Source organism: Schistocerca americana, chromosome 9 (genome assembly GCF_021461395.2).
Source record: "Schistocerca americana isolate TAMUIC-IGC-003095 chromosome 9, iqSchAmer2.1, whole genome shotgun sequence".
NCBI lineage: Eukaryota > Metazoa > Arthropoda > Insecta > Orthoptera > Acrididae > Schistocerca > Schistocerca americana.
In genome coordinates, this window is record NC_060127.1 from 102,453,163 (window position 1) to 102,476,371 (window position 23,209).

At 45.4% G+C, this 23,209-nt stretch overlaps 1 protein-coding gene and 1 pseudogene across 1 annotated transcript in view; one reads left to right on the top strand and one right to left on the bottom strand.

The window, feature by feature from the left end:
• LOC124550700 (ras-related protein Rab-32-like) overlaps positions 1-23,209 on the bottom strand; it is a 381,369-nt gene that overhangs the window by 153,319 nt on the left and 204,841 nt on the right. The gene's annotated exons all lie outside the window — the stretch shown is intronic.
• LOC124551563 lies at positions 19,610-19,727 on the top strand (annotated as a pseudogene).

Here is a 23,209-nt window from a genome sequence, read left to right on the forward strand (position 1 = left end):
CAAGGGGGGGGGGGGGGGTGGGCTCGATGATTGGTTAAGGGACCCACACTCGGTGCCACTGTTGTTCTGCTTTGCAGATGTGATGTGATGACACATGGGTGGGATTTTCAGTTCGGCGTGAAGGTCGGTAATCCGGGCCCATTTTGGAGCTCCTAAGATGAAGAGGAGGCCTATGTTCTGAATGAATTGTTGTGGCTGAAGATTGGATGGGCTGGTAGTTCCCCACATGCAGCAGCCACGGAGAAGACACTAACACCAAATTATCTTCAGCAAGTGTTATGCACTTATTCAACATTAAATAAAAACATGTATAAACAGTATATATGCAACAGTTGTTTATTTACTGTGTTCCACAAACGCTCTCTTTATATATATATATATATATATATATATATAAAATGACGCGCGAATATCCGTACTTCATTCATCCAGTGAACCGCGCGACCTCTACGGTCGCAGGTTCGAATCCTTCCTCGGGCATGGATGTGTGTGATGTCCTTAGGTTAGTTAGGTTTAAGTAGTTCTAAGTTCTAGGGGACTGATGACCTCAGACATTAAGTCCCATAGTGTTCAGAGCCATTTGAACCATTTTCATTCATCCAGTACTTGATAATGAGAGCATTTAATGAGTTGCAACAAACAAACTCTCGTCCCCACTGGTATCCGTGAATGCTTGGTAAATTTTCTAGCCGTCATACCTTTTTTCCCTTCAGAAAATGAGCTGTGCATCTATCGGATCCCAGAAGCACTTCTAATGTCTGTACCTTGTATCAGCAACATTACATTTTTTTCCGACCACTCCAACCCTCATTCAATTCAGTATCTGCTGTGACAGCAGGCAGATAGCTGAGTAAAGCTTTCTATATTGCTAGCGCCGAAGCGGAGACAGCGCGAACCTGCTTTGACAGTTTGCCTAAAGACCAACAACCGGCGAACGCGAACCGAATACCGGCGAACGCCATTTGCTCACGCCCGCCTAGCGTTTACGCCAGAGGGAATTCTCGTTCGCTGAATCATCTTCGATTGCTTTCGCTTCGGCGTAAAGCTGGCTTTACATGTGGCAGAATGCACTCTACAATAGTGAAGGCAGATCCTATAATAGTATTTGGAGCGAAGGCGCCGATCCGGAGTGGAATCTTTGCAGGCGTCCAGATGCCGAAGGAGCTTGTAGGCTGTTCTGGACCTCTTGCAGTGACCCGGCGGGACGCTGAGGCAAGGAAAAATCGACTGGGGAAACCGTATCTGCTGCCGGTGACGAAACCTGCCCCCAGTTGCTCCACACGTAATCTCCTGCACGCCTGCCCCGTATCACGTATCCAGAGAGACACCTCGGTTGCACTCCTCTCAGAGTGCGCTTAAGCCGGCATTCACTGCGGAAACCTCAGTGTTAGCACAGCGCCGTCACTAGCGGCTATGGCAGAACTTATGTCGAGAGCGCACATCACTCTATGTTAATAATAATAATCGATCTGTAAAAGTCTCGTGGGTTTTTCGTTTGAACACGCTTCTCCAGATCTACTAGACGGATTTCCAAGGGGCTTTCGCAGGTAACGTGAGCATAAATGAAAATCCCCTCTGTTTTTAAAAACGCGTCAATTTGAATAAAATTCTTGAGCTTTTGATGGCCATATTCACCATCTGGGATGTCTGCGAATAGGCAGTTATCAAGCTATATTCCGACGCAAGCAGGCGGGAGGGCTCGTAGCCCGTGGACCAACTAAAGGTGTTGGTTTTTGTTTACTCCAGTTTCAAGGGGGGGGGGGGGGGGGTGGGCTCGATGATTGGTTAAGGGACCCACACTCGGTGCCACTGTTGTTCTGCTTTGCAGATGTGATGTGATGTCACATGCGTGGGATTTTCAGTTCGGCGTGAAGGTCGGTAATCCGGGCCCATTTTGGAGCTCCTAAGATGAAGAGGAGGCCTATGTTCTGAATGAATTGTTGTGGCTGAAGATTGGACGGGCTGGTAGTTCCCCACATGCAGCAGCCACGGAGAAGTGCAGGTGAAACTGTCGCTCGATATAGCCAAAGCTTCTTCGAATGTTCATCTGCCCACTGTTCAGCAATGGGCATAATTGGTGTAGGAGGTATAATAGTTGAATCCTCTTGTTGTCGATATGACTTTTGAAAAGGAGTTTCCTATGCAGTATCACCGATAAGTACACCACTGGCCATTAAAACTGCTACACCACGAAGATGACATGCTACAGATGCGAAATTTAACCGACAGGAAGAAGATGCTGTGATATGCAAATGATTATCTTTACAGAGCATTCACACTAGGTTGGCACCGGTGGCGACACATCCAACGTGCTGACATGAGGAAAGTTTTCCAACCGATTTGTCATACACAAACAGCAGTTGACCGGCTTTGCCTAGTGAAACGTTGTTGTGATGTCTCGTGTAAGGAGGAGAAATGCGTACCATCACGTTTCCGACTATGATAAAGGTCGGATTGTAGCCTATCGCGATAGCGGTTTATCGTATCGCGACATTGCTGCTCGCGTTGGTCGAGATCCAATGACTATTATCAGGATATAGAAACGGTGCGTTCAGGAGGGTGATACGGAACGCAGTGCTGGATCCCAACGGCCTCGTATCACTAGCAGTCGAGATGACAGGCATCTTATCCGCATGGCTGTAACGGATCGTGCAGCAACGTCTCGATCCCTGAGTCAACAGATGGGGACGTTTGCAAGACAACAACTATGTGCACGAAAAGTTCGACGACGTTTGCAGCAGCACGGACTATCAGCTCGGAGACCATGGCTGCGGTTACCCTTGGCGCTGCATCACTGACAGGAGCGCCGGCGATGGTGTACTGGACGACGAACCAGGGTGCACGAATGGTAAAACGTCATTTTTTCGGATAAATCCAGGTTCTGTTTACAGGATCATGATGGTCGCATCCGTGTTTGGCGACATCGCGGTGAACGCACATTGGAAGCGTGTATTCGTCATCGCCATACTGGCGTATCAGCCGGCGTGATGGTATGGGGTGCCATTGGTTACACGTCTCTGTCACCTCTTGTTCGCATTGACGGCACTTTGAACAGTGGACGTTACATTTCAGATGTGTTACGACCCGTGGCTCTACCCTTCATTTGATCCCTGCGAAACCCTACATTTCAGCAGGATAATGCACGACCGCTTGTTGCAGGTCCTGTACTGGCCTTTCTGGATACAGAAAATGATCGACTGCTGCTCTGGCCAGCACATTCTCCAGATCTCTCACCAACTGAAAACGTCTGGTCAATGGTGGCCGAGCAACTGGCTCGTCACAATACGCTAGTCACTACTCTTGATGAAATGTGGTATCTTGTTGCAGCTGCATGGGCAGCTGTACCTGTACACGTCATCCAAGCTCTGTTTGACTCAATGCCCAGACGTATCAAGGCCGTTATTACGGCCAGAGGTGGTTGTTCTGGGTACTGATTTCTCACCATCTATGCACCCAAATTGCGTGAAAATGTAATCACATGTCAGTTCTAGTATAATATATCTGTCCAATGAATACCCGTTTATCATCTGCATTTCTTTCTCGGTGTAGCAATTTTGATGGGATGTAGTGTAGGTACAGCCGTTCAACTATCTTGGGATTTTGATCATCTAACGCGTGAATTTGACAGAATTTGGCACGATATCCCTCAGGAGGGCCTCCAAGAATTCTATCAATCAATGTATAGCCAAATAACGGCTTTCATAAGAGAAAGAGGTGGACCAAGGCGTTATTGTCTTGCTCAATTTGTGAAGCTCTTTCTCCTGTATTTTCCTGAAATAGTAATCATTTGTTTGTACAGGTACGTCACAGCTACCGATTTCCGTCCCATTCCTATCCCTTAGCCGGCCGTGGTGGCCGAGCGGTTCTAGGCACTACAGTCTGGAACATTTTTGTTTGTACAGGTACGTCACAGCTACCGATTTCCGTCCCATTCCTATCCCTTAGCCGGCCGTGGTGGCCGAGCGGTTCTAGGCACTACAGTCTGGAACAGCGCGACAGCTACGATCGCAGGTTCGAATCCTTCCTCGGGCATGGGTATGTGTGATGTCCTTAGGGTAGTTAGGTTTAAGTATTCTAAGCTCTAGGGGACTGATGACCTCAGAAGGTAAGTACCATAGTGCTCAGAGCCGTTTGAAGTATTTGGACCTCAGCCCTAAATGGTCTCTCATGGTGTTGGGTCTGCCTGTTTTTAGCCAATATGTTGCCGCGCGATACTGAATAGTTGGGTGCATTCCGAGCACCAGGCACAAATCCTCCTTTGATGCGCTGCCGAAAGCCCCCAGCAGGCACAGGAGCAGCCTCCTGTGTGTGAGCGGCTTACCACCACGGTATCAGCCGCGGTGCAGAGTCGATGTGCCCATGTGTTCATACTGCAGTACCGTTCGTGCCAAGTTTGCGCAGTAAGCTTCAATTGGTGCCTCGTGCTTTGGTCTCTGTGGTTGGCGCGTTTCAGTGTAATCTTAAAGGGAAACTAATTTGCACAGGAGGTCCCACAACCGGCCCGGCCGTTGAGCACCTGTCGAAACGCGGTACAACCTGCGGCGGCGTGGGAAACGGAGGCTGCAGCTTTGCTCCCAAACCAGTCCACGGCGCAGGGGCGAGGAACCGACGCACAGGCGGCAGACAGAACCTAACATGTCGCCGGGCTGTCGTACTGCGAGGGGCTCACAACCTGAACGGATTTATTTTTTATGGACGCCACATTGAGGAAGGGTGGGATAGGGTGGGAGGAGGGGACCGGATGGTGCACACTCAACGCAGGTGCTGTCTGTGGTGTTGGGTGTGAACTGTCAAATCATCAGAAACTCGTCCTACACTACCGGCCATTATAATTGCTACACCAAGAAGAGATGCAGATGATAAACGGGTATTCATTGGACAAATATATTATACTAGAACTGACATGTTTTTTCACACAACTTGGATGCATAGATCCTGAGAAATCCGTACTCCGAACAACCACCTCTGGCCGTAATAACGGGCTTAATACGCCTGGGCATTGAGTCAAACAGACAGGCACAGCTGCCCATGCAGCTTCAACACGATACCACAGTTCATCAAGAGTAGTGACTAGCGTATTGTGACGAGCCAGTTGCTCGGCCACCATTGACCAGACGTTTTCAGTTGGAGAGAGATCTGGAGAATGTGCTGGCCAGGGCAGCAGTCGAACATTTTCTGTATCCAGAGAGGCCCATACAGGACCTGCAACATGCGGTCGTGCATTATCCTGCTGAAATGGAGGGTTTCGCAGGGATCGAATGAAGGGTAGAGCCACGGGTCGTAACACATCTGAAATGTAACGTCCACTGTTCAAAGTGCCGTCAATGCGAACAAGAGGTGACCGAGACGTGTAATCAATGGCACCCCATACCATCACGCCGGCTGATACGCCAGTATGCCGATGACGAATACACGCCTCCAGTGTACGTTCACCGCGATGTCGCCAAACACGGATGCGACCATCATGATGCTGTAAACAGAACCTGGATTCATCCGAAAAAATGACGTTCTGTCATTCGTGCACCCAGGTTCGTCGTTGACTACACCATCGCAGCCGCTCCTGTCTGTGATGCAGCGTCAAGGGTAACCGCAGCCAAAGTCTCCGAGCTGATAGTCCGTGCTGCTGCAAACGTCGTCGAACTGTTCGTGCAGATGGTTGTTGTCTCGGAAACGTCCCCATGTGTTGACTGAGGTATCGAGACGTGGCTGCACGATCCGTTATAGCCATGCTGGATAAGATGCCTGCCATCTCGACTGCTAGTGATACGAGGCCGTTGGGATCCAGCACGGCGTTCCGTATTACCCTCCTGAACCCACCGATTCCATATTCTGCTAACAGTCATTGGATCTGGACCAACGCGAGCAGCAATGTCGCGATACGATAAACCGCTATCGCGATAGGCTTCAATTCGAGCTTTATCAAAGTCGGAAACGTGATGGTACGCATTTCTCCTCTTTACACGAGGCATCACAACAACGTTTCACCAGGCAACGTCGGTCAACTGCTGTTTGTGTATGAGAAATCGGGTGGAATCTTTCCTCATGTCAGCACGTTGTAGGCGTCGCCACCGGCGCCAACCTTGTGTGAATGCTCTGAAAAGCTTATCATTTGCATGTCACATCATCATCTTGCAGTCGGTTAAATTTCGCGTCTGTAGCACGTCATCTTCGTGGTTTAGCAAATTTAATGGCTAGTAGTGTAGTTCCATATCGCTGGTCACTGTCTATACATAATCTCATCGACAGTCTCAGGTCACCCTTATGCGGAACTGCCCACTAGTCACGAAGGGGCGGACCTGTTTATATAAGAGGAGGAGAGGAGCACTGTATTGTATTGTCAGTAGAGAAGCACAAACAGCATCATGGGTCAGTGTGGAGAGCTCAACGCCTATGTACGTGGACTAGTCATAGGATGGCACCTGAGAAACAAATCAGTCAGGGACATTTCAATCCTCCTAGAGCTGTCCAAATGACTGTTGGTGAAGTGGTTGTGAAGTAAAAACTGGAAGGAAGAACCACAGTTAAGCCGAGACCAGCCCAACCTCATGTATCGACGGATTGGGACCATTGGGCGTAGCGAAGGGCGATTATAAAAAAGTAATCACATAAAATCAACGAAAGTAGAGGGTTAGAAATTGTTAGCAGAAGTCGAGCTAGCGGATTCACTATATGTACGGAGATGATGAGACTGGGGTACAATGACTGAACAGCTCCTCAGAAGCCAACCATTTCTCTAGGTAAAACTAAGTGACGTTTGAGGTGGTGTAAAGAGACTTCTCACTGGGCAGAGCATGACAAATGAGTGGTCTGAAGTGATGAATTACACTACCCCATTTGGCTATCTGATTGAATCCTTTGAGTTTGGCAAATCCCTGGAAAACCGTTGTCTGCCAATATGCATATTGCTAACAGTGAAGAATGGACTGTGTGGAGGAGTTTTTCGCAATTAGGGCGTGAGCTCCTTGTTGCGCCTAAGAGGACCCTAAATATGGAAGGAGATGAACATACTTTACAGTCTTATGTATTACGTGAAGTCTGACAGAATAAACATCAGACATACTCATACATCTGTAGCCATGACTGCACTGGTAACTTCAGAGCAGATGAGTATCAGGGTCTGAGCCTCTTGCATTTGTGAACGAATCGCCGAGACCATGTAGATGCGTGTGACGAGTTAAAGAGTTCTGGTCGGAGGGGTAGCGTGTCCGGATGCCTGAGGCAGTTTAGGCGCATTAAGCAGGAGGTCTCCGTTCGAGTCACGATGCGGTACAAATATTCGCCTTTCATCACTGAATTACTTCTGTACCACATTGTGGCTGGGTATTTACAGCCGCTGGGTCAAACCACAGTATGGACAAGTTCTACATAGACATTACACATACCTATACAATGAAGAGCCAAAGAAACTGGTACACCTGCTGAAAACCGTGTAGGGTCCCAGTGAACACGCAGAAGTGCCGCAACACGACGTGGCATGGACTCGTCTAATGTCTGAAGTAGTGCTGGATGGAACTGACCCCCATGAATCCTACAGAGCTGTCCATAAATCCGTAAGAGTACCACGGGTGGAGATCTCTTCTGAACATCAAGTTGCAAGGCATTCCACATATGCCCATTGTTCATGTCTGAGAAATTTGGTGGGCAGCGAAAGTGTCTATGCTCTGAAGAGTTTTCCTGGAGCCATTCTGGATGTGTGGAATGTCGCATTGTTCTGTTGAAATTGCCCAAGTTCGTCGGAATGCACAATAGACATGAATAGATGCAGGTGATCAGACGGGATGCTTACCTACACGTCGCATGTCAGAGTCGTATCTAGACGTATCACGAATCTCATATCACTCCATCCGCACACGACCCACACCATTAAAGCCTCCACCAGCTTGAACAGTCCCCTGCTGACGTGCTGGATCCATGGATTCATGAGAGTGTCTCCGTACCCGTAGTTGCCAATCTGCTCGAAGCAGTTTGAAACGAGACTCGTCCGACCAGGCAACATGTTTCCAGTCATCAACAGTCCAATGTCTGTGTCGACGGGCCCAGTCGAGGCGTAAAGCTTCGTGTCGTGCAGTCATCAAGGGTGCACGAGTGGGCCTTCGGCTGCGAAAACCCATATCGATGATGTTTCGTTGAATGGTTCGCAGGCTGACACTTATCAATCGCCCAGCACTGAAATCTGCAGCAATTTGCGGAAGGGTTGCACTTCTGTCACGTAGTATTTTCACATTTATACTAACCTTTAGGCATTAAATAATGTATGTTGATCTTTTACTCCTTTCTATAGGAAAGGAAGTTATTGCCGTTCAAAGGCCGTCATCTTAGATGCCAATAGGGCTTTACCCAAGAAGAAAAACAAAAGAACATTTTTGTGTGTTCTGAAGGTTTGACGCAGATGTTAATGTTTCACTATTTATCCTGATTTATAGATGAAGCACACCATCATTTGTTGTATTTCCGTTATAAAATATAGTTTTAAATTTATATTTTATTATACACTGACGCTTCTCTCTGCAGGATGGTTACATAACTAATCGCGACATTTTGTGTGTAACTTTGTAATTTTGTTTTGTTATGGTCTGGATTTCCAATACACTAATAACACTTTTTGGCCTATGCATTTCTGCATAAGAAATGACGCATATTTTATTATTCGTTTTATTGAACAGCTGTATGTTCAATGACTGTATATGAAGCATTATACATTGACACCATCTTGCGTTGATAATTTTCTGCAAATTCCTCGCAATTTTATGGATATTTGTTAAATAATAAACTGGGTGATATAAAAGATAATTATTTGTCATTCAATACTGTATTGTATTAATGATTTATATCAATATTTTTGAATTTTGGAGCATGTCTTTCATAACGGCGACATAAATCTTCCTTTTAGCGGTGGTCTGTACCTAATTTCTCGGTACATGGAGTTGGTCCGCACTCAAACGTCATCACGTAATGCAGACCAACTGTGTACCATGTTTGAAAAATCTAGTTAGGTTTCACACATGATTATTTTAGATGATGGTGAGTTTCTTCGATATGTGTGCTATGTAATTTTATCAATGCTTTCCTGTGAGTGTTTACTTCCTTCCTTTTTACGGTGTACATTTTATTAGTGGTACCAGTTCCTTTTCTTTTTTTTTGTCGTTGACACGTTTTCACGTATTTCTCTTGCCAAGCGACCGGAAAAAAGCTCAAGTGACTCCTGCATATAAGAAGGGCAAAAGAACGGACCCGGAAAATTACAGAACAGTATCCTTAACATCGGTCTGCTGCAGAGTTCTAGAGCATATTCTTTGTTAGAATATAATAAATTTCCTAGAGACCGAAAATATTATGTCCAGGAGTCAGCAAGGCTTTCGAAAGTATCGCTCGTGCTAAGCTTTCTTTTTCCTCGCATGACATACTGCGAACTGTGGATGAAGGACAACAGGCTGATTCCATATTTCTAGATTTCCCACGCCCACGCCGACTTAACGAAGGTACGAGCTTACAAAATAGGCTGCCAGATATGTGACTGGCTCGAAGACTGAAGTAATAGTGATAGACTTAAGTAACAGAAACCAGAATGTTATCCTCGACAGTGATTGTTCATCGGCGACAAGGGCAACATTAGGGGTGCCCCAGGGCAGTGTGATAGGACCGTGCATGGGGGCTTAATTATATTAAATTGAAAATAATTTTTTAGTTTTTAGTTTAGCTGTATGTCCGATTACGCTGTGTCTCGTAAACGGTTCGCCCTGACTAGTTTTAGTACGCAATCTGACTGCATAGAACAACAACAATGAATGAAATGAAGATTTCCTGTTAACACAATTAATTAATTAAGTCCCCAGCAACTATTAAACCTACAAAACCAAGGCACAAGTATAACTGTTCTGTGTGTGGAAGTATGACTCAACGTACACATCTGGCACGATTCTTCTTCAATAAGGCAAGAAATTTTAAATATCATTTATGCTGAAGTAATTAAAAAAATAGAAATACTATAACTGCGCAAGAAACCCAGAATTACACTCTAATACAAGAACACACGCCAGATGCTTTGTTGACTGAACCTGTAATGACGCATTATTCAGGACACTGAAATAATGAGAGAGAAAAGAAAAAATTTGTTTTTTTTTTTTTACCTTCGTTTATATTGATGAAACGCACTCTAAACACTACAATCTCTCCACACCGACTCGCTAGTACCACATCTCAACAAGAACTTTTCAGTATCACATCTCAGCAAGCACACTCTGCTACGAGTTCTCGACCAGCACTCTTCACTAGCACATCTCAACAAGCACTGACTACTACGAGTTCTACCCAAGCAGTGCCAGTGGAGGCGGCTGAATAATACTCTTTGGCGCAACCTCTGGCGCTGTGGCTCAGTGTAGCCACCTTTCAACCGTTGCTATTTTCTGTATACATAAATGATCTGGGTGGAAAGGCTGGACAGCAATCTGCGGTTGTTCGCTGATGATGCTGTGGTGTACACGAAGGTGTCTAAGATCAGTGACTGTACGATGATACAAGATGACCTAGGAAAAGTTTCTAGTTGGTGTGTTCAATGGCAGCTGACTCTAAATGTAAAAAAATGTAAGTTAATGCGGGTGAGTACGGAGAACAAAGCCTTAGTGTTCGGATACAGCACTAGTAGAGTCCCGCTTCACACAGTCACGTCATTTAAATATCTGGGCCTAACGTTGCGAAGCGATATGAAATGGAACGAGCATGGGAGCATTGAGGTAGGGAAGGCGAATGGTCCACTTCCATGTACTGGAAGTATTTTAGGAGCGTCAGGTTCTCATGTAAAGGAAACCGCATATAGGATACTGCTGCGACCTATTCTTGAGTACTGCTCGAGTGTTTGGGATCCACACCAGCTCAGATTTAAGGAAGACGTCAGAGCAATTCAGAGGCGGGCTGCTATGTTTGTTACTGGTAGCTTCCAACAACACGTGTTACGGAGATGCTTTGGGAACTCAAATGGGAATCCCTGGAGGAAAGGCGGCGTTCTTTTCAAGAAACGCTACTGAGATAATTTAGAGAATCAGCATTTGAAGGTGACTGCAGAACGATCCTACTTCCGCCAACATATGTTGAACGTAGGGACCACGAAGATACGGGAAATTAGGGCTCATACAGAAGCATATATACTGTCGTTTTTCCCTCACTCTGTCTGCAGGTGAAACAGGAAACAAAACGATTAGCATTGGTACAACGTACTCTCCGCCACGCAGTGTGGTGGCGGCTTGCGGATTATGTATGTAGACGTAGAATGGCGTAAGACGGTAAAAATTCATAGACACACAAGGTGCGGCATGGTCGGGAATGGAACAGTGATCCAGGACGTATAGAATAAATTTCTTTATTTCACAAACTTGTAGGTCCTCAGATTACTAGCTTCAGTCAGCAATGACCGAAGTGATTCTCTGACCATGTCGCCGTGGCTCCATGATATTAGAACACGTTTCTGTGAGCACAGACGTGAAATTAAGAAATTTCTTTTTAAATACGGTGGTCAAGGCTAATATCAGGTTTTGAGTACATTAAAAAAAGGCCGCGGCATCTCAAAGCATTTATATATTTTGCTGCTGCTGATATTAAACAGTTCTGCGAAATACGAATAACCTGTCATGTTAGGAGATGCAAAAATTCGTAACGTGAGATTTTATTATAAGTGCATGTGGCGGTGCGGGCAGTGAAGGGAAGGCGAAATGCGCACAACCGGTTAGAGGCATAAATTTTCCGTGGGTCTGGTTCCGCGCTGGAAGCTTCCAGAACAGAACACACAGTGACACGCCCACCTCGCTAATGTGGGGACGCACCTGGTTCTGCAGCCCGCTGGCAGCCCTCCAACCTGTCAATAGAGTGCGATCGCCAGTTTTCGCATTATTTGCTTCTTTTTCCGTGCGACACAAGCACTGCTAGCCATTAAAATTGTACCACACGGAAAGGCTCGTGAATAACGCGTTTTGGAATGAAACAGAGTTCAAAATATCGCTACTCGTGCTAGGGAGAAAAATCGCAGGTTCGATTATTTTGCCAGACTTTCTGAAGGCCAGACAGGTGCAGCTGAGCGAGTCAGTCTCCTGGAAGAGAGAGCCGACATGGCACGCTTAATATTCTCTACTTGGTAGTGCACACTGATTCAAAATTCCATTGTTCTTTGCCCTTTAATACCAATCCTACAAACTTTATCTATATTCCTCCACGTACACCGAGGTTACCAAAGTCGTCAGGATACCTCCTAATATCGTGTAGTACCTCGTTCTCGTGGTATTAGAGCAGAAACTCTACCAGGCATCTGGCCGGGTCGTGGGCAGTCGCACGCAGAACTATGACGTCATGCTACCTTTATAACCGTCCATAATTGCGAGAATGTTCCTAGTGCAAGATTTTGAGCACTAACGGATCTTACGATTATATCCCAAATCATTTGCTCGGATTGCCCAGAATGTTGTTCAAACCAGTCCCGAACAGTTGTGTCCCCGGTGACATGGTGCATTGTCACCCATAAAAATTCCGTTTTGTCTGGGAATATAAAGTCCATTAATGACTACAACTGGTCTCCAAGTAGCCGAACATAAGTAATTCCTGTCAATGATTGGTTCAGATGGACAAGAGGATCCAGTCCATTCAGTGTAAACACAGCCCAAATCATAATGGAGCCACCACCAGAATGTATACCGCATCACTCACAAAATGGGTCAATGGCCTTGTCAGGTGTGTGCCACACTCAGCTCCTACCATCAGCTCCTACCATCAGCTCCTACCATCAGCTCCTACCATCAGCTCCTACCATCAGCTCCTACCATCAGCTCCTACCATCAGCTCCTACCATCAGCTCCTACCATCAGCTCCTACCATCAGCTCCTACCATCAGCTCCTACCATCAGCTCCTACCATCAGCTCCTACCATCAGCTCCTACCATCAGCTCCTACCATCAGCTCCTACCATCAGCTCCTACCATCAGCTCCTACCAACTGAAATCGGGACTCGTCTGACCAGGCCATGGTTTTCCAGTCGGCTAGGCTCCAATCGATATGGTCACGAGTCCAGGACGGGTGCTGCAGGCGTCGTCAACCGCCATAGCCCATTAACGCCAAATTTCGTCTCACTGTCCTAACGGATACGTTCGTCGTACGTCCCACATAGATTTCTGCTGTTATTTCACATAGTGCTGCTCGTGTGTTAGACACTGACAACTCTACGCAAAAGCCGCTGATCTCAGTAGTTAAGTGAAGGCCGTCGGCCAGTGCGTTGTCCGTGGTGAAAGTTAATGCCTGAAATTTGACATTTTTGCCATTCTCTTGAAAGTTTGGGTGTCTGAATATTGAATTCCCTAACCGTTTCCGAAATAGACTGTCCCAATTGTCTGACTAATTAGAATCCCGCTTCAAAGACTATTAATCCGCATCGTGTTGCCATAATAACGTCAGAAACATTTTCACACGAATGACACGAGTACAAATCGCAGCTCCGCCAGTGTTCTGCCGTGTTATACCTCGTGTACGCTATACTACCACCATTAGTGTATGTGATTACTGGTATCCCACGACTTGTCACTCAGGTGTGATATGTGAAGAGACTGCCGCCAGTCGCCTGCCAGTAAATCGAAGTGTGTCCTTAGTTGCCTGAACCAGTGAGCTCTCCATTGTTGCGCACCTGGTCGCACCTGGAAGTAACTACACTAATGGCCGTTAAAATTGCTACACCAAGAACAAATGCAGATGATAAACGGGTATTCATTGGACAAATATATTATACTAGAACTGACATGTGATTACATTTTCACGCAATTTGGGTGCATAGATCTTGAGAAATCAGTACCCACAACAACCACCTCTGGCCGTAATAACGGCCTTGATACGCCTGGGCATTGAGTCAAACAGAGCTTGGATGGCGTGTACAGGTACAGCTGCCCATGCAGCTTCAACACGATACCAAAGTTCATCAAGAGTAGTGACCAGCGTATTGTGACGAGCCAGTTGCTCGGCCACCACTGACCAGACGTTTTCAATTGGTGAGGGATCTGGAGAATGTGCTGGCCAGGGCAGCAGTCTAAAATTTTCTGTATCCAGAAAGGCCCGTACAGGACCTGCAACATGCGGTCGTGCATTATCCTGCTGAAATGTAGGGTTTCGCAGGGATCGAGTGAAGGGTAGAGTCACGGGTCATAACACATCTGAAATGTAACGTCCACTGTTCAAATTGCCGTCAATGCTAACAAGAGGTGACCGAGACGTGTAACCAATGGCACCCCATACCATCACGCCGGGTGATACGCCAGTATGGCGATGACGAATACATGCTTCCAATGTGCGTTCACCGCGATGTCGCCAAACACATTATCACAGCAGGCCAAGTAACTTTCGTTGAAGCTGCATTACACGTAATGTGACACGGGTACATGACCTTATTCGTCAACGTGTCACCAAGTCTTTGTAAACAACGGTGTAACCTTCTACGAACCATTAAATTCCTAGACGATAGAAATGTACTCCTTAATAACGAAGCCGTTCCGGAGCCGCGTGTGAACGTCCTAATCGTTGGAAAAATGTCTCCCTCCCCCTCCGAAGTTGTTTCAGCCGAAAAGATGGAAATCGGTCAAATCAGGATCTGGACTTCCTGATCAGCAACGCTCTCTTCGATCAAACTGTTCGCACAGTTTCACTACCGCCAGAAGTAAGCACTGTGTCAGTGTGCACTTTAGACGTTTTGCCCACCAGAATGGTACGGTCCCGAGTACTTCCGTTTTGGAGTGTGTTTAGAGTTGCCGCGCCATTTCACCCCACTCTGATGCAACATCCGTAGCGGAGCAGAACTGCCAGAAGGAAACGTGGATCATGTATTTTGTTCTGGCGACTTGTCACTCTTGTTGCGCAGTGGTGGTAGTGTAGGATTTTACTTAGCATTTCCTCGATTTGAGCAACTTAGAAACTGTGTCCTGTTCTATCAACAAAGTAGGTAAATTCGACTTTTTGCTTCCACCCATACTCGACATTTCATACACTACTGGCCATTAAAATTTCTACACCAAGAAGAAATGGAGTTGATAAAACGGGTATTCATTTGACAAATATAATATACTAGAACTGACATGTGATTACATTTCCACGCAATTTGGGTGCATAGATCCTGAGAAATCAGTACCCAGAAAAACCACCTCTGGCCGTAATAACGGCCTTGATACGCCTGGGCATTGAGTCAAACAGAGCTTGGATGGCGTGTACACGTACAGCTGCCCATGCAGCTTCAACACGATACCACAGTTCATCAACAGTAGTGACCGGCGTATTGTGACGAGCCAGTTGCTCGGCCACCACTGACCAGACGTTTTCAATTAGTGAGAGATCTGGAGAATGAGCTGGCCAGGGCAGCAGTCGAACATTTTCTGTGTCCAGAAAGGCCCATACAGGACCTGCAACATGCGGTCGTGCATTATCTGGTTGAAATGTAGGGTTTCGCAGGGATCGAATGAAGGGTAGAGCCACGGGTCGTAACACATCTGAAATGTAACGTCCACTGTTCAAATTGCCGTCAATGCGAACAAGAGCTGACAGAGACGTGTAACCAATGGCACCGCATACCATCACGCCGGGTGATACGCCAGTATGGCGATGACGAATACACGCTTTCAGTGTGCGTTCACCGCGATGTCGCCAAACACGGATGCGACCATCATGGTGCTGTAAACAGAACCTGAATTCATCCGAAAAAATGACGTTTTGCCATTCGTGCACCCAGGTTCGTCATTGAGTACACCGTCGCAGACGCTCCTGTCTGTGATGCAGCGTCAAGGGTAACCGCAGCCACGGTCTCCGAGCTGATAGTCCGTGCTGCTGCACATGTCGTCGATCTGTTCGTGCACATAGTTGTTGTCTTGCAAACGTCCCCATCTGTTGACTCAGGGATCGAGACGTGGCTGCATGATCCGTTACAGCCATGCGGATAAGATGCCTGTCATCTCGACTGCTAGTGGTACGAGGCCGTTGGGATCCAGCACGGCGTTCCGTATTACCCTCCTGAACCCACCGATTCCATATTCTGCTAACAGTCATTGGATCTCGACCAACGCGAGCAGCAATGTCGCGATACGATAAACCGCTATCGCGATAGGCTACAATCCGACCTTTATCAAAGTCGGAAACGTGATGGTACGCATTTCTCCTCCTTACACGAGGCATCACAGTAACGTTTCACCAGGCAACGCCGGTCAACTGCTGTTTGTGTATGAGAAATCGGTTGGAAAACTTTCCTCATGTCAGCACGTTGTTGGTGTCGCCACCGGCGCCAACCTTGTGTGAATGCTCTGAAAAGCTAATCATTTGCACATCACAGCGTCTTCTTCATGTCGGTTAAATTTCGCGTCTGTAGCACGTCATCTTCGTGGTGTAGCAATTTTAATGGCCAGTAGTGTAGTTTTGACTCGTTAAGCGTGTAACTGAAGGAATCCAAACCTCTCCAGTGCTTCAAAGCATTAAGACGAGTAAGATAGTTGTACGAATGAGCTCATCGAAGTGTAAGTAACACGAACGGGTTTCTTGACGCCACACATCTGGTCAAGGCTTTACATTACCCCAGGAACTGCAGGAAGCGGAAATTCCACAGCACAATGTGACGAAAATGAGTTCCTGTTGTGATACTAGAGCCGTGTAGTTCGCCTCATGTCCACTTATGACGCGTCCGATACGTAGTGGAATCGACAGCAATAAAGTACACGCTCGTGACATTAATGGGTCAAGGATGTACAGAGAGGCTGATGAGGTAACCCCCCGCCGAGGCCGAAGGCACAGAGAGAGCGCAAAAATTTGACAAAAAAAACTTTTACGAATTAACACCGAAATGACGATGAGGATACTTACGACGATGCCAGTGGCTACAGCATCTCGCTAAAACAGTTTCAGCAAATTAAATGCTATGAACTACACTACTGGCCATTAAAATTACTACACCACGAAAATGACATGCTACAGACGCGAAATTTAACCGACAGGAAGAAGATGCTGTGATATGCAAATGATTAGCTTTTCAGAGCATTCACACAAGGTTGCCGCCGGTGGCCACACATCCAACGTGCTGACATGAGGAAAGTTTTCCACCCGATTTCTCAAACACAAACAGCGGTCGACCGGCGTTGCCTGGTGAAACGTTGTTGTGATGTCTCGTGTAAGGAGGAGAAATGCGTACCATCACGTTTCCGACTTTGATAAAGGTCGGATTGTAGCCTATCGCGATAGCGGTTTATCGTATCGCGACATTGCTGCTCGCGTTGGTCGAGATCCAATGACTGTTAGCAGAATATGGAATCGGTGGGTTCAGGAGGGTAATACGGAACGCCGTGCTGGATCCCAACAGTCTCGTATCACTAGCAGTCGAGATGACAGGCATCTTATCCGCATGGCTGTAACGGATCGTGCAGCAACGTCTCGATCCCTGAGTCAACAGATGGGGACGTTAGCAAGACAACAACCATGTGCACGAACAGTTCGACGACGTTTGCAGCAGCACGGACTATCAGCTCGGAGACTATGGCTGCGGTTACCCTTGACGCTGCATCACAGACAGGAGCGCCTACGATGGTGTACTCAATGACGAACCTGGGTGCTCGAATGGCAAAACGTCATTTTTTCGGATGAATCCAGGCTCTGTTTACAGCATCAAGATGGTCGCATCCGTGTTTGGCGACGTCGCGGTGAACGCACACTGGAAGCGTGTATTCGTCATCGCCATACTGGCGTATCACCCGGCGTGATGGTATGGGGTGCCATTGGTTACACGTCTCTGTCAGCTCTTGTTCGCACTGACCGCACTTTGAACAGTGGACGTTACATTTCAGATGTGTTATGACTGTGGCTCTACCCTTCATTCGATCGCTGCGAAACCCTACATTTCAGCAGGATAATGGACGACCGCATGTTGCAGGTCCTGTACGGGCCTTTCTGGGTACATAAAATGTTAGACTGCTGCCCTGACCAGCACATTCTCCAGATCTCTCACTAATTGAAAACGTCTGGTCAAATTTGACCGAGCAACTGGCTTGTTACAATACGCCAGTCACTACTCTTGATGAGCTGTGGTATCGTGTTGAAGCTGCATGGGCAGCTGTACCTGTACTCGCCATCCAAGCTCTGTTTGACTCAATGCCCAGGCGTATCAAGGCCAGAGGTGGTTTTTCTGGGTACTGATTTCTCAGGATCTATGCACCCAAATTGCGTGGAAATGTAATCACATGTCAGTTCTAGTATATTATATTTGTCCAATGAATATCCGTTTATCGTCTGCATTTCTTCTTGGTGTAGCAATTTTAATGGCCAGTAGTGTATGAAATGTTGAGTATGGGTGGAAGCAAAAAGTCGAATTTACCTACTTTGTTGATAGAACAGGACACAGTTTCTAACTTGCTCAAATCGAGGAAATGCTAAGTAAAATCCTACACTACCACCATTGCGCAACAAGAGTGACAAGTTGCCAGAACAAAGTTCATGATCCACGTTTCCTTCTGGCAGTTCTGCTCCGCTACGGATGTTGCATCAGAGTGGGGTGAAATGGCGCGGCAACTCTAAACACACTCCAAAACGGAAGTACTCGGGACCGTACCATTCTGGTGGGCAAAACGTCTAAATTGCACACTGACTCAGTGTTTACTTCTGGCGGTAGTGAAACTGTGCGAACAGTTTGATCGAAGAGAGTGTTGCTGATCAGGGAATCCAGATCCTGATTTGACCGATTTCCATCTTTTCGGCTGAAACAACTTCGGAGGGGGAGGGAGACATTTTTCCAACGATTAGGACGTTCACACGCGGCTCCGGAACGGCTTCGTTATTAAGGAGTACATTTCTGTCGTCTAGGAATTTAATGGTTCGTAGAAGGTTCCACCGTTGTTTACAAAGACTTTGTGACACGTTGACGAATAAGGTCATGTACCCATGTCACACTAAGTGTAATGCAGCTTCAACGAAAGTTAGTTGGCCTGCTGTGATAATGTGCAAATTACTTTTTGAAGACTTCTTGTGCACTCAGTTTACTATGGGGTCTATACAATTTTTTATTCACTTACTATATGGATACGTTTAATTTGTCGTGTGTTATGGTTTTCCTCTTTCATAATAATTCTCAATAATGCTTCATTTAAGTTATCTTTTTAGTTTAACTAATATGTTTGAATAATGCTTTATTATTATTAAATCTAGTAACGAAGTTGTAAAAATTTGTTAAATTTTTCAAGAATTTTCTTTAGAAAGTTTCTTTTGCCAGAGGGTGGCAGGAGGGGTGAATGAGACAGTTATGGCAGTTCAAACAGCAGCACAGGATCATTCCGGTACAGCTCTGCTATGGGCTACAACTGGAAATGCCTCAAAAATCGTACAGCAGTTTGAGCTGACAGTATGTGTACTTGTAAGAAGAGTGGTCGATATGATGTGAAATAATTAAATTCAGTTGTTATTTATAAATTACTCCAAAGCAATATTACTTCGCATGTATCAACGTAAATTTTTGTAGAAATTACCTTAACCTTAATGTTACTATACACAAAATGTTTAAATGTTTCAACAGTGTCGTAATTTCTTGGGTGGACAGCTATCGATCTCGAGTATTATTGTTTTAGTTGTAATGTGTGCCAACGGCCTTGCACAGTGGTAACACTGGTTCCCGTCAGATCACCAAAGTTAAGCACTGTTGGGCTGGACTAGCACATGGTTGGATGACCGACTGGGTCTGCCGAGTGCTGTAGGCAAGCGCGGTGCACTCAGCCTACTCGAGGAGCTACCTGATTGACAACTAACAGCTCCGGTCACAGAAACTGCCAACAGCTGGGAGCGCAGTTTGTTGACTTCATGGCCCTCCATATCCGCAGCCAGTGAGGCATATTGTGAGGGGGACACGGCGGTCGGTCGGTACTAGTAAGCTTCCGAGGTCTTTGTGGACGCAGAGACTTTTAATGTGTCTGTGGAGTATGTATTTTGCATTGCTGTCAGGTGTAGGAGACTTACTTTAATCCGCTTTTGTTATTTTTTAGTAATAAAATGAAATATTTAAGTTCAGTATTATTGAAATACAAATCAGTCTCTGAATATGAATTAAAGAGAGAGATGTCAGATATTTCCTGTGTATATAACCTACTATACGACATTGTTAGCTCACTTCCTTTTCTTGCTTACTGCTCTTATTACTCCATCTTGTTGCTAATATACGGTTATTCGTTTGGTTTCTGGGTTATCGAGATTGCAGTGAAAGTTTTATTTCTGTGTGCTGTGTAAAGAAGGTATCGAAAATACAACAAAGTTTATTTTAAACAGTGTACAATTTTTAAGCAAAGATATCGTTGCGCAAATCGGTGCTAATCTCATCCTACGAAGTTAGTACTTCTCAAAGTTGAAACTATGGAGAGAGTGAGAAATATTAATTAACTGTTTATGAAATGAGAATTCTTTAAGAAGTTATTTTTTCCTAAATAGGCTGTGCGGGTTTAAAAAACGATTTTAATCAGAATTTTTGTAGTGTGGAAAGTTTACTATGAAGAAAGATTAACAGTGACAGTCGTATGTTAACTTTAAAATTCAATATGATGTAGATAATAAAATCTCTGGTCAAACTTTATATGAGCTAGCCAGAACTTATTCTGATAATTAATTAAATCATATTTCTGGGCCTTGCGTGCTGGGAAAGACTAGAAAGTTTAACATCATAAAATTTAACGGCATCTTAACGTAGGACATCTTAAATAATCGGCGCAGTCCGTTATATAGTGTGAATCAACAGTGCATTAGTAATGCATCACACAGAGTGCATATAATAAACTATTAAAACAATACATAATAAACTGTGTTGCTTGGGGCCAGGTTGTGTATTTTGTCAATGTCTAAATTTTTACAAAATAACATTTGCATCACAAAGTAAAACAATAGCAAGATCTTTTCTATCAAAATGACGCATCAAGATCACTTCATCCAGAGACATTACTGCTACGAAAAGAACCACGAAAATCCCAAGAAATAAATTACAAGGCTTAGTACTGAGTATGACAAGAGAGGACAGAACAGTCTTCAAGTATTGGAGGACTGCATGGCAGGAGAAAAAAAAAAGCTTGGGAAACAATGAACAGTCACGATAACTACAGGCGAAAATTTACAGGGTGTGATGAACTGTGGTAATGGCTAGCAAGTTATGTGTGTCTGGAGCTGCAGCTCAGAAATATGTCTGCTTTGTACCGACTTTCTTTAATCAAATATAGGAGCAAGTCGTGAGCTCATTTGTTATATCGACGTGTTATTTGAGCAGTTTTCGGGGAGCGACTTTTTATTTTCTGTGGATTGTAGACGGCTTTCAGGGTGTATAGAAAAACATCCGTTTAGAGCGGACAGGCTTGCGTGGGGAGAGCGGCAGTGGTGGGGGTTGTGGGCAGGCGCTGTAGGGGAAACGCTGACTGCTGGAGGGGAAGTGCGCTTCTAAACTGAAGCCTCTGCTCATATTTTTTGTAAATATTAGGTGCAGCCCTCCGCCGCACACTGTTGGGTGGCTTGCGGAGAATAAATGTAGATGTAGGTCCACACTTGCATGGTGACCATTCAAAAAGATCTGTCTCCTCTGCTTTGGTCACTGTGTAAAAAGAACATCGCTGAAAAGGCAACAAAAGCTATTTATTTTCGCCTGACTTGTTAGCCACTTGTAACTTTCAGGGAAGCATAATGAATGGTGTATTTTGAGTAAAACCTACATTTGTCTTGCTGCCATGTCAAAATTTACTCCTTCTGCCAAAAGACAGCGGAGTCAACACAGTGTCATCTCATTAACATGTTGTACAAAGACAATTGCGAGATAACTATCAAACAGTGGTTTATTAAGAGACGAACTGACGGAAAGTATGACCAATCCTTGTATATAAAATTCTCGTGTCACATTGTTAGTTGCCATACTCCTCCGAAACAGCTGGATCGATTCTAATTAAATTTTAGATGTATATTCGGTAGGTCTGAGAATCGGTCGTAATCTAATTTTCATACCCCTAAGTGAAAAGTGCGTTCCACAGCAAAACATTTCTTACTTTTGGGACAGAACTTTTATTTTTTATGAAGTGGCATTAAAAAATACACACAACCCTAAATGTTCACCCTTCTACCGCCAACCCCTATTTTTTAATAGCGATTTTAGTAATTTAATAAATTTCAACCCCAGTCGATAACTGACTAATTATCACTTGATCTGTTATCCCCGCCAGGCGTTTACCAGTCATAGTCTTATTATTCAGCAGATAGGTAATTGAAGAAAACTTACCAAAAGCAAAGACTCGAATATCCCTCTTTGAATCGATGTAACTAGACCGAGAAGTTTAACTAGGTAGCACGCGTTATTCGCCAACCCGACATTTAGGCCTATCGCACATGCATCTATTTTTATCGTACGGAAATACATCGCACGAACAAATTCTTTTAGTGGAAGAAAGAAGTTCCTATGCTCTCCTTTGTTCCTCTGAAAGAATTTAACCGTACAATATTTTTGCGTACGATAAAATGTTGTGGGTTGGCAGGAGAGCCAACACCGGTTTTGAGAGGAAGCCGAAAGGCACGCGTTTTAGCTCACGCAGGCTGGCGTGAGGTCTGGAACAGGTCAAGGAAATTAGACTTTAGCAAAAAACGTACGTAGTTGCTGGAATACTTAACTTTAATTCATAATTGGTGAACGTCGCTCTTGACTGTACATTATTTACAATATCAATAGTAACTGGTACTGGCGCCTTGCTAGGTCGTAGCAAATAGCATAGCCTTCAGCTACGTCAACTATCGTCTCGGCAAATGAGAGCGTATTTTGTCAGTGAACCATCGCTAGCAAAGTCGGTTGTACCACTGGGGCGAGTGCTAGGAAGTCTCTCTAGACCTGCCGTGTGGCTGCGCTCGGTCTGCAATCACTGATAGTGGCGACACGCGGGTCCGACGTATACTAACGGACCGCGGCCGATTTAAAGGCTACCACCTAGCAAGTGTGGTGTCTGGCGGTAACACCAAATAAAAATCTATGCGTGTGCGCTTGGCCTTATTCATAATGCTAGTGAATACGTTTTGACACGAAATTGCCGCCATGTCTGTATGCTCATGGACGAGCCGTGTATCGGCTGCAATTGTTAAATCCGCGCCATCTACCGTAGAAAAGCTAGAACTAATATTGGCCGATACTGCCGGACATCCCCCTAAGCATTTTCTCACTCCCTACACAGTTTTCGGC